Here is a 13,467-nt window from a genome sequence, read left to right on the forward strand (position 1 = left end):
TAAAGAGAATATCTTTGAACATTCAAGCAAGGACAAAATATAAAAATATATAACTAATGAAATATCTTAAGAGTGCTCAGGAGTTGACAGGTACATGATAGTAAAGCTGCTTGCAACTGTAGTTTTCTTATCTATATTAATGTGTTTGAATGTTCACACTAACATGTGATTCATAAATATTTTAGCTCGGTGAGAATAAGCCATATGAACCAGTAGTCTGTCCATGGCACTAAGAAGTCTGAGCTGTAGTATGTAGATTTATAGAACAAACACAGGTCCATTTCTTAGTCTTTATCCAAGGTTTGACCCATATCCTACAGAAGTTAATCATGGCTTAATCCTGTTGCTATTGCAGCTGCTGGAATACTCTCATACTCTGACTCTCTGACTCTCTAGTGAGAATCTTTTCACAAAGTGACAGTAAAAAGCTTCAAGGTAGCAGAAGCAAGATCTGAATGACTGCAGTGATGTAGAAGCAAGATTTCAGATATTTCCCACTCATGTGGTTGAGGAAAACACTTCACACCTTCATTGCAGGTCCTTAAAAGAACAAGTGTCTGTAGAAAATTTCCTTTGGGGAAAATACATGCTTGAATTACCTACGCATAAGTCTCAGACAGTCAAGATTATTTTAGGCATCTTTTTGGGCATCATTTTTCAGCTTGGAAGAATTTTGCACAGCCAGGAAGGCACCAGAATTAGGTCAGACGGAATAGTAGGTGTCTTGCAAACTTTGCCACTTTAGTGTTATGTAGCAAGCCACACACAACAAAAAGATCATGGAAATCTCAGTTAACTATATTTCTGGGACTAACACTGACAAATAGACATGTGAGCTACATGGCAACAGGAGCATTTTGTCTGGATTATGCATCTATGGAAGGACCTGGTCTGCAATCCATTTAATTTGGAGTGTAAAGGCCCATGATAAAGGAGAAGTTTATTTTTCCTATTAATGCCTGTAAAGTGACCAAATGAGGTAAATATACCTCAAAGTTTCCACACTTGATTGGGTTTTACTTCTAGATAAGGGTACAAGTGGAGTGTACTTTGTACTAGACACGAAAGTGTCTATTTGAAGCTAGTTTAGCCAGGCACAGGACATGCTGAAGGCAGAGACAGCAGTAGGCCAATTTGTCACATATTCTTCACTACTGCTATAAGCTGTGCAATTATTGAAAGCATCTATTTAGAATTCCTACATCAAGCCTAAGCCTTTGAAATCAACTATCATAGAACTACATGTGTATAATAATTATATGTGTATAGAGGGAAAAGAGGGTGAATTAATGTTTCTGAATGATGTTAGGAAATTGATAACTGTACTAAGGGGAACATCTGGAAAAGATGGAAACTAATGACATTTATACATAAAGATTCCTTAGTGAGTCAGTGCTTCAAGGTGCACTATCTCCTCCAGGGTATTGAATGCCCTCTTCTCTAATTTAATGAGATTTTCAAAAGCATGGTGAGAGAAATGTAGAAGCACTTGCCTTGGCTCCCTTGTGGGACAGGAAGGATCTTTATGCTTGTGATGTCATAAAGATAAGGTTCAGCATGATTATGAGATGAATTTTGGACACATTGAGTAGGAAAAACAACAGTGATCCTTCAGAAAGTCACTTTCCACAATCATGTGCATCGTGTATTGTGGCTCAGGACAGAAATAGTAAAGGGTTTCCTTAGTTTTCATAAGTTTCCTAGTTGTCTGTTGGATTCAGCCGTGGATGTCTTTATATTTTGTAAATATATTTATGTTCTGCTGACCTTATTACTAAATTATTTTATCCAGGATATAATTTTATGATTAATTACATACATGCATAACTCAGGAAGCAATTTAAACAGAAAAGTCAAATGCATTTACAAATGCATGCCCCTTAGAAGATCTTTGTGAGGATCACTGGATTCTCACTGGAGAAATCATATCCTGGGGTTTGGACAGTATATAAACTGAGTGTGTTACATGTCATTCTTTTCAGGAATGTTGCTGAGCTTCATTACTTTCAGAAAAGTGCAGAGACAATTATCCCTTAGCAGTCAGTCTTCCCTAAAGATTTCTGTGGCATGCAGAAAAATTTACTATTAGTATAAGATAGCACACATCTCAACAAAACTCAAATATTTCCAACTGAAGGTGTTTGTGAGACACAAACACATGAGGAGCAGCTGAGGGAGCTGGGATTGTTTAGCCAGGAGAAAAGGAGGCTCAGGGGAGACCTTATAATTCTCTACAACTGCCTGAAAGGAGGTTGTAGCCACATGGGGGTTGGCCTCTTCTTCCAGGCAACCAGTGACAGGACAAAAGGACACAGTTTTAACCTGCACCAGGGGTGGTTTAGCCTGGACATTAGGAAGAAGTTCTTCGCAGAAGAGTGATTGGGCATTGGAATGGGCTACCCAAGGATGTGGTGGAGTCACCATCCCGGGAGGTGTTCAATACAAGACAGGATGTGGTACTTAGTGCCATGGTCTACTCGACAAGATGGTGTTAGGCCATAGGTTGGACTTGATGATCTCAAAGGTCTTTTCTAACCTAGATGATTCCGTGACTCTCTGATTCTTTATTATAGAAAGAGCCCAGAGAGTGTTATTGTTTATGTTTGTTTTGGTTTTTTTTTTTTTTTTCGAGATGAAGGAAGCTGGGAAAAACAAATTCAATCTCTGGCATCTTCTAATATAGTTTAAATGAGATCTTACACAGTCTTCATATTTTTTCTCTTCAGATGACAGATTCTGCAGGACGATGTTCTTGAATAGAGGCATGCTGAGAGGGTAGGAGTTTGTTATGCACTCGTATAAAATTCCTTACTCAAAATTTGCAAGCTGTATGCGGAGAAAATCTGCCTGGTTTCTTCCCCTTGTATTTTTCTTCATAAACATCTAAACTTTCTAACTGAGTTCTTTAAAGAAGTCCCAGTAAAATTAGACAAGGCTGGTTAGAAGACAAATTCAGATTATATCAGAGCCAAAGTGAAACATGAAAATGTGTCATTTGGAAGAGTGAGACATCCCGGGGGCTGAGCACTGGTTAGCGAAGTAGATGATTAAGATTCGAAGTAGATGATTAAGATTAAGATTAAGTAGAAGATTAAGATTGATGCTGTGCTGGCATAGAATGATTAAATAAAGGCTTGAAACTGATCCTCTGTTAGCTTTGCTAAGTTTCCCAGCCAACCAGTTGCGTGCAGATACTCATGCCATGATGATTTTTTGCCTTTTCTTTTATACCCCTTTTATATACCTTTCTATAGCTTTTGTATTCTGAGTGGTTTTTAGCCTATATTCTTAGAATTATTTGTCAATCTAGGAGACTAAACATCTTAGAAGCTTTGTAGTTAAAGATCAGTGTGCCCCAGACACCAAGATCCTCTCCAGAACACATTCTGTAAACTAAGGTAGAACCATCCAGGGGAAGGTTCCTTGGGGAGGGGGGCTCACTCAAGCTTCTCATTGAGGAATCTTTGATAGATATGCTGATAAGTGAGACCTGTAATGTTATACCCAATCTACCATGGGTGTGCATTGCAGTGGGCATTTTGGCTCATTCCACCTGGACATGGTGCACCTAAGGATCCTTAAAATAAATACAAAGGTAAAACTGCTTTTTCCTTTCTAACAGTGTTTGATTCTTGATTTTAAGACCAGGAAAAGGCATCAATACACACTTATTTTTCTGCATCCAGGAAGAAAATCAGTTCTCAGTCTGAAAACAAATTTTCTGACACTTTTATCATTTACCTTGAAGCTTTTAAATGAATACATTAAAAAAAACAAACAAACAAAAAAAAGCTGATTCCAGAGCAGAACCACCATTTTAAGGATAGTCCTTTAGAAAGCTCAACTCAAAGCCTACCTGTGTTTTCACATTCCTGACTAAGGAGTGTGAAAAGGCTATCACTCCTCTTTCCTTACACAACTGGGGATTCTGAGAAATTTCATCGTTAAATTTTGTTATATCCCACTCTTAAGGGAAAGGGACAGCCAAGATTTGTAAATGCTTGTGGTCAAAAGGAAAATGTCGGAGGGTCCACAAAAACTCACCAAGTTTTATTAAAAAATTACACACTTGATATAGAAATCAGCATGATAGTCCTACTATTTAGGCACACAGCAGTGGGTTTTGGGTAAAGGGGTGAGATGAAAAAGAAGAGAGAAAGAAAGAGATTAAAGACAGAGAGAAAGAGAGAGAGAGAGAGAGAAAGAAAAAAAGAGAGAAAGAGAGAGAGAAAGAGAGAAAGAAAGAGAGGAAGAGAAAACGAGATCACCAGTTCTGGTTTCACTACTGATCCAGGGACAGGATGTCCAGGGTCCTGGGGTGCACACTCAGGCTTGTTGGGGGGTACCTGTTTATGGGTAGGTTTTCCCTGTTCTGAATATAGGCTTCTCACTTAATTAGTTATCATTCACAGTCTGTTCTTTCAGATCCATCTGGAAATGTGTCAGAGGGCTTCAGGGGTCTTTGGTGTTCTTCATCCCTCCTACAGTCCATGCCCACTTCTCAGCTTCATTCCTGTGTTTGTGCTGTACTGTGTTGTGCTTATCTCCAGGAGCAAGACCGAGGATGTTTGTCCTGGAAAAGTGCTGCTCTACCTCCTAATAGCCCCCTTCTCCTGACACATCTTGTGTCTCATGGTGTGTTATTATCAATAATCCTTGTCTGTTATTACCAGCAATCCTTGGCTGGCTCCACAGTCAAGTGTTTGAGATACACACATTAGACATCTTCTGGGATTCTACAAATTTCCTCTCCTAAGTCAGATAACATTTTAAAATGCTGGGATTTCTTGTGGAACAATTCAGTATATGATCAAGCTTCTAGAAATGCTGGATTATGAGGATTCTGGAAGACTGGGTGCAGCAACACACAGCAGCTTGTCCAGTATATCAGAACTCACTACACAAATTCTTGAATCTTGCAGCAAAATTTATATGTACCAATGATATTTGTGAAGGAAGGAAGAGTATGCGCACTATTACTTTGGAAGTAATAGGAAATTTCAGGATATGATTAAGTATCATCTGTTCGACAACTGCAGTGATAGATTCAAACAAGAAGAAAACATTAAACTTTCCTACCACTGATCTATAAAATATATTTTAAATTATTAAATGAAACATTTTCCAGTAATTTCTGCTGTTTACAACTCCTATTTAAAATTTTCTCACAAAACAGAGGTACAAGGATTCAAAGATCTCTTAAGATTTGCACATTCTTACTTTTTCAGAACATGGTAGCATCTTTTCCCTGTGCAGCACATCTTGAGGCTTACTTGATTTGTACTCTTTCTTCCTCCATCAAACAATATCGTCTCAGCTATTTAATCTCGTACGAGTACATTTCATCCGTGCTGGCTATCTTTTCTTCTTCTCTCTGAAACTGTTCCATAGCCTATAGATGTATAATCATCTAGCATATTATCTACCTAAACTGTTTTATCCATGCACAGGTCTGTAGAGGCCTTGATACAGAGACAAAACGTAGTCAGCATGCAGCTGATGCATACAAAATGCATCCAGGTCCTTAAAAGTGATTACTAATTTTGAAGCATTCAAACAGACAATTCATAGACTTCAGAAACAGAGGATGCTGAGTATCACCATTAAAATGAAAACTACTGGTCCTAATGTTGATGACAATGGTAGTTGCTGGAGTTTTGACCATTGCTGTGCTTATTCTGCACTAAGACAGGAGGGATTTTTGTCGTAAGAACACTAATCTTCAAGGACTTGGGTTTTCTGAAAGCTCAGAACCAAATCTCAGATATCATCAGAGGCAGGGCTTAAACAACCTCTTTTATCTGCACCGGTGAGCCAAATATCATTTCAGTATATTATTGGGTTTACATTTCTTGTCTAAAAATAGGATGGATACCTATGTTCTCAGGCTTCTTACCTGTAGGTGGTTTATTCTACTTCTGCTCTAATCTAAAATCCAAAGAGTTAAAGACACAAAAGTGTTCACTTTTTATGTCAGGAGTGGCTTCTGCTGATTTTTAGCTTTAAGAGTCTGTGAAGTCTAAGTGAAAGCAAAAGAATGTATTTTTGCAGCATGTATCAATCTTCTGGTAGTCTTTGATCTCTTTAAGGGTATTCATGGTCTAAATGACTACCACACTTTTACAGAAATAACTGAAAGCTGGATTTGAAATAATTGACACCAAAGGGAAAACATATTAAAAGTGGTAATCTCTATTCATCACTTAACTTTTTTCCCAGTGCCAACATTAAAGGTAAACTAATCCTTATTATTTTCTTGGAAACTAGTGATTTTGCCAAAGTAAAGACATTATATTATAAAACCAGATATGTACACACTTTTCACAAGGAAGACACTTAAGAAAGTTTGAAGAAAAAATATTTCTGTCAAAAAAAACCATTGCCTTAAGAATTTTTTCCTACCATTTACTTAGAAGATTTTTCTTTCTTGGTACAATGTCATAAGTGAAATAAGAAAAAAAATCAAATGAGCCCAAACCCCAAAACCTGTAAACCGCATTGAGCTCAAGCAAGGCTTCTGAAAGTCTGAAAATAACGTCTTTACCTCTTGTGAATTCGCCTTTTGCAAAACCAGCTCTTTGTGATAGCATCAGTTCTCCTCTACACATTGGGGATGAACTCTTGATTGATACAGTCAGTAGGCAGAAAAAATGTGGAGGATCAGCTTCTACTGGTTCATGCAAGTGGATGTGGCAACAGAGGAGGGTATGCTGGGATTCTTGATAGCTCTGCTAATTTTCATGGACCAGATCACGTTCTCATGTGCAGTGTAACACATAAAGTTAATCAGAATAGTATGGCACACAGTCCTTTGCAAGATACTAAGTTATTTGTAGATGCTAAATGAGGCATATCTAAATAAATTCCCTGCCTGAAACTAATTTCTGAACAAGTGAGGGAGAATAAGGCATCTCAGAGCCTCTTTGGATTACCGTGATAGAGAGGCACCCACATGGGATGGAAAGTTTCCCTGGCCACTCTGTCAGATATAGTGGTGAAATTCTCCCCCATGGGCTAATCGTGAAAACACCATCTTGAAATGAAAGACATGAAAAAACATTTACATACATCAATGGTATATCAAATTCCTTTTAGAATGGATAGTGATATCATCAGTGTTCCTTTCCAAAGATAATTTCTTCATAGGTATGTCAAAAGGTAGCGAGGTGCTGAGCAAATTATTTTTAGCTTTTCCCTTTTTTCTCTGCATCCACATTTACTTAAAATCATGATCATTTAGTTGGTAGAGAGCAGCAGTGTAAGAACAGAAATTCAAAGCCTTTACCTGAAACTAACAGCAAAGAATTGAAAGTGAGAATGTAATTAAATCACATCCAATTTTGAAAGTAATATGCATTCTTTTATTCACAGATAATGCCTTGATTTCACTTCTTTAAAGCAAAGTAGTAGCCCCCTAATCATCATTTTACGTACTAGCTTGTAATTCAGAGGGGATCTTGCCTCCATTTTTATAGGATAGTCTATGTCCTCATTATGCATTGGCCACTGCATCTAAGAGCAAAAACAGCCTGTTAAAGATGCCACAAGAGAGGTGGTTGGCCCAGTCTTCTTGGGAAGGTGTTCTACATTAAGCCAGGTAAATTTGATAAGCCATTGCATCGTTTTTTAATTCGTCTATATTTCATTTACTGATTAAAAAAAAAAAAAAAAAGAATGGTAATTAAAAGGAGTATCAGAGGTAAAAATTCAGGTCACACTTGCTGGAATGGGGGACACCAGAGTCCATTTGCTTCTGATTGTCATCACCATGTTACAAAACATTTAATATTTAGAAGCATCTGCAGGTTTCCACACTGAGCCTTTTCTTCACTGATGTAAACAATGTTAAAGCTCTTAGTAGCGACAGATGTGATATTGGGATCATTGTTACTCTACTGAGATGCTAACAGCAAAGAAGTGAAAGGAATAAAGTTCAACATAAGTTTTGAGAGATTTCCAAAGAAAAAAGTGATTGTATCTTCTCTTTTTTCAAAGGGTCAGTTGTTCAGTGAGGCAGTCTCAGAGGGTGACATTACATTATTATACCAATTTGTCACCTAAATTAAAGCCATTTAGCCTGTTATTTAGTGTGTAGCTGCAGAACTGATGTGTTTTATTTTATTTTTAATGTGCTTTTTTATAGATGGGAAAAAGAAAACTCAATACGGAGGTAAAAATCACATAAACTCTCTAAAGATGTTGCTTATGATAGGAACTGTCTCTGGCAAGAGGAACAATAATCTGAAGAGATCAAAATGCCCTCCTTTGTTACATACATCTTACTCGTTGGTTAAAAACACAGCAGTACAGTGATATCCTTTTACACAGACATCTTATTTTCTTTACATCTGTTCTGTTTTTCTGATACTTTCCCTAAAACAGACATAAATGCATTTGTGCATCCACAGGAGCTATTTCACATGTTGTGACCATGGATAGTGTCTTCTTAATTACAAAATAACTTCATTTCTATTTTACATGTTAGTGGTACTATTATTTTTTATACTACTATTTATTTTATTTTGCTTCTTATGTTTAAAATGTTTGACTGATCTACGAGGAATAAGAAACAATATCAACAAGGTAAACGACAATATGAAAAACATGGAGAAATGCAAGATTGAAATTCTTTTTGACTGGTTACAATGTGAAGCTCTGTTATCTGTAAGCCTTTTTCACAAAAACTCATTTTAAATGATCAATGTTTCCTTCCATAAACACTAAGAAAACAACCCTACATTTAAATAACACTCAATTTAAATATTTATTACTTAACATTTAAGTAAAAGTGTTTCTTGGATATAATTTAAATATTTAATTTTTTTAGCAATAAATAAAATCCAAACCTGTATTTAAATAATGCTAAATTTGTGACACAAATTACCTCAAGCCAAGCAACTCCAAAGTCCAGTTGAGAAGATACTGTTATTTGTATTCAGTTTAAAACCAAACAAGCCAAAGCCCAAGGATAGAATTGGAAAGAGTCATAAAAGGTCCAGGTGTAATAAAAGAAATCTTCTAAGTACATTAAAACTGTTCTATTTTAAGTCTTATTTAACTTTAATTATTAAAAATAGCCACAATGACACACATTTGTAAGAAACAGCTTCTTTAACTCTAAAAGCTTTAAGAAATATAAATCTGTGGGCAACCCAAGAAACTCCTGGAATGCATGGAGGATAACTTCTGTCCTGGGTAAACCAAAATGTTGTTTTATTCCATGTATATCTGTTGGGAGATGGTTAGAGGATCAGGGGCATGGATCATTGATAGAATTATGGGATCAATAAAAGAACTGTACAAGCAAGAGCCTGCAAGCAAAAGGCCTGTGTGAGAAAAACTGTCTGCATGAGAAAAATCCCTGTGTGAGAAACAAGCCTGAGAAACAAAGAGGGAGTTTGGAAGCGATGCAGCTGTGCAGATAAGATGTGCTAACTGGGAGAGAAGGGAGGCTGAACTCTGAATTCTTTTAATCATAACATAACTGTAGAAGCTTGCCAATGTAAGTCCAATTATGTAGAAGTAGAAATGAGCTTTGATAAGTTTTAAGCCACTTAAGAGTTAACAAGCTGGTATACTATATAAGTGCCTCTGGATTGCTAATAAACGGAGCTTGCTTTTATCAACCATAGTGGCTGGGTCAGCAATTTCTCCCTCCACCGGAGTCCACGGACTTTTTTAAATTCCAACATATATCTGTGCCCAAAATTGTTACTGTCCTTTTAAAGCCAGGTGCCGAGGCCAGAAACAGACCTGCAAGGGCTGGGGGATTCCCTTTTAAAAAGTTGGAGTCATCCAAGCAGACTCTCTCTTCCCTTGTGGTCTTCCCCACAAGGGGGGGAAGGTGTCTCCATTTAGTTTTTGGGTTTTTTTCCCGCTTTTTTTTTTCTCGTATTTGTTTCTTCTTATTGGTGGAAAGGGATTGGTTAAAAATAAGGACGGGTAACTCCTTTTGGAGTGTCCCCCTTAACTGTCTTAAACCAAGATAGCTTCCAAAGCCAGGCAATAGAGAGCCTTACCAGAGGGAAGGGGATGCTGGAGCTGACAGTCATGGACATGAGTAAGCTCTTTGGGAACGTCAAGGTTGGGGCCAGGCTGGGCTGCTGTGATCACGCACAAGCGGAGTTCATGGTCTTGTGGAACATGGGCCAGGGAAGGAGTAAAGTCAAGTCCCAGCAAACTTCCATCTTTTCAAGGAGTTATTCAATAGGATGCCCCAGGAGACTGCTCTTGAGGATAAGGGGGCAGAACAGAGCTGGCAGATTATTAAGGATATCTTCCAAAGAGTGTAAGAACCAGCGAACCCCAGGCACAAGAAATCAGGCAAGGAAGGCAAGAGACAGGCATGGCTAAGTCCAGACCTAGTGGTCAAGCTAAAGCGCAAGAAGGATGTGCACAGGCAATAGAGACAAGGACAGGTACCCTGGGAATAGTATAGAGATACAGTCCCATTGTGTAGGAATGAGGCAAGGAGGACCAAGTCAAAGCATTATTTATGTCAGGATGTTAACAAATGGACTAAGAGGTTTCAAAGGACAGACTTTTTAAAAATATAAAAGAGAAAAGCTTCTCTTTTACACAATTGCAAGACAGAACTTATAACCTTGATGCATGATGCTTGCTATATTTCTTTCCATGTGTATTCCAAAGGCATCTTTCTGTATTCCATATGAATATAATGACTTCTATACAAGCTCCTCATCGTGATTCAGTTTCTCACACATCTCCACCTAGATTATGTCACCTGCTTTGTGGTTGCTGCCTTTGAAGAGCACAGATGGTCCCTAATTCCTATGCAAATCCACCAGGAGCACGTATGTGTTTGGAATACTGTAGGATATCTCAAATGGGACAAGACACCTAAGTTTAAGCATCCCCCAAAGAGATTAATTCTACAACTGAATATATCCACAACCTCCACCTTTAATATGCTATTGATTTTAAGGGACATATCCAGGTTAACTAGTCTATAGATAAAAATAGAGATTAAGACTGCTTTTCTGAGATGAGTCCATAGTGTACGAATGGAAAAATAAGCTATGAGTGATTCACCTGACCAGTAACAGCAGAGAAGCTGTTTTAGAAAAGTTAGCTTAGTTATGTATAAACTAACCATGGTATTATCTAGCAGATAAACTTTTGACACTAAATAAATAAACACCATTTAGTGAAGAATAATCCAACTTTTGGATGTAAAAGGCTTCTAAAGACTGTTCTGTTGAAGTAGTAGTTCCTCATTCTTCCCTCAAATACACTACTGAAAAGGTGGTCAGAAAGAACACCTGGATCCTTCCAAAGGAGCCTTTGCATGTATTCTGCTCATTCTCTCTCTTTCCCTCTCCCCATCAAAATTTGATTTAAGATTTAGTATGAAGACAGAAAGCTGGCTTTATGTCTATAAGCTTTATGTCTTATTTATGCAAATATAAGTAGTGTTTATTTGAATACTGCTGAAGCTGAAGAGGCAAGATTGCACGTGAGGGATTTTTCTTAAACTTGTAGCTTTCTGATTATGATTCATTCCTCTTGTTACTGTCATTAGAACCTACTCTGGGAAGATGAAAAGCATGTGAGGGCCATATATTATTTCACCCAGAATCCCTGGAGCACACTGAAGATGGGAGGAAAGTCAAATCAAATAGCTTGACTGATATTAAGTCAATACCTTTCTCAATTTTACTCTTCTTCCTTTTCTTCTACTCTCTCAGTTGGGATGCACTGGCCTAGCATGCACATGGATAACAGATCTTAAATTCATGGAACATCCAGTTTGATTACACTTTATTATAAAAGCTTCATGGGAACATAAGAGCAGAATGCTAATCAATGAAATCAAGACTTTTCAACTGAGAATGCACAAAAAGTATTTATGAGCTGATGCTCAGAGAGATCCTTTTTTCCTAAATTGTAAGTTCTATATGTAAAATATACGAGGGATAAAATGTTGTCCATACAGAGAAAAGCTTATGGCAAAAGAGTGCTACAAAGTTTACAAAGCCAAAACCTTCAACATTAAGGAAAGCTGACTGCCTTTGCAACTTTACTTAAGGTCTGATAATTTCCTGTCACTGTAATTAGAGGGATCACATGCTACTTTTTCCACTGGACTTCTTTATCTGATGCTCAGAGTACGATGCATTCGTCTGTGGCCTTTGCTCAGATTTTATCCATGGAGACATACAGACCTGTTCATAAGATAACCATCAGTATGCTATTTTAGGGCTTCCCAGACAGCTGCAGGGTCACATTTTCTTGCAGTACTGTGGAATAGTAATACCTATGTTTTAAATAAAAAATAATGCATGGACTGAAAAGTTAAAAAAGAATAGAAATTAATTAATCACATTTGAGATGATGGAGTAAGGGATATTATAGTAGAGGAAAAAGCTGTCATTCTTTAGTTGATCACATTTGATGAATTTTGTTGTCCATCATGAAGCACAGCTCTGCCACAGCAAATTTCAGCATAATGGCTTTCAATTTTGCAAAATTATAAGAAACTGAAAAAATATTACCCAGCTATGTTTCAATAACAGTTGATATGTCAAAGAATACCCAAAAATAATCGTCATAGTTTTCTTGTCAGACTTTGTACCTTGCAAATAGTTCTCCTTATTTTTTGAATTGGGCCTTAGGAAAGAACTGTATAAAGTATCCTTATACCTTGTCTGTGGTAATAGACTTACTCAGATGAAATATACATCTAATATTTAAAGGATCTGTTATATACAGTGTAAAAAGATTTATAAAGCTTACAGAATTTGTGTTGTACTAAAAATAATCAAGGGTTTTTTTGGATGAGATTACTGAAGAGAACTGTGGAAAATGGGACATAATTAAAATTTATAAATTAAATTATTCTACTTTCCAATGAACTAAAATGTAACTATAGTACTTTATATCATTTTTCTTCCTTTGCCTCCAGGACTAACAAAAGAGCAGCAGAAAGTGAAGGCCATGACACTGAAGTGGGAATCTTGAAAATGCATTCTGTTTTCAGCTCTGCAAGTGATTTGCTTTCTGACCTCCTCATTCACTTTTAGGATTAAATCCTTTAGGTTTGTATTCTTTCTTTTTCTTTCTTTCTTTCTTTCTTTCTTTCTTTCTTTCTTTCTTTCTTTCTTTCTTTCTTCCTTTCTTTCTTTCTTTCTTTGTTTTTCTCTCCTTTTCTTTCTTTCTTTCTTTCTCTTTCTTTCTTTCTTTTCTTTTCTTTTTTCTTCTTTTCTTTTCTTTTCTTTTCTTTTCTTTTCTTTTCTTTTCTTTTCTTTTCTTTTCTTTTCTCTTTTCTTTTCTTTTCTTCTCTTCTCTTCTCTTCTCTTCCCTTCCCTTCCCTTCCCTTCCCTTCCCTTCCCTTCCCTTCCCTTCCCTTCCCTTCCCTTCCCTTCCCTTTCTTCTCTTTTTTCTTTTTTTTCTTTTTTCTTCTTTTTCTTTTTCTTTTTCTTTTCCTTTGTCTTTTTTCTTTTTCTT

Source organism: Corvus kubaryi, unplaced genomic scaffold (assembly GCF_017639235.1).
Source record: "Corvus kubaryi isolate FWS band 111438036 unplaced genomic scaffold, C.kubaryi_AGA036_p1.0 split3-73, whole genome shotgun sequence".
Classification (NCBI taxonomy): Eukaryota; Metazoa; Chordata; class Aves; order Passeriformes; family Corvidae; genus Corvus; species Corvus kubaryi.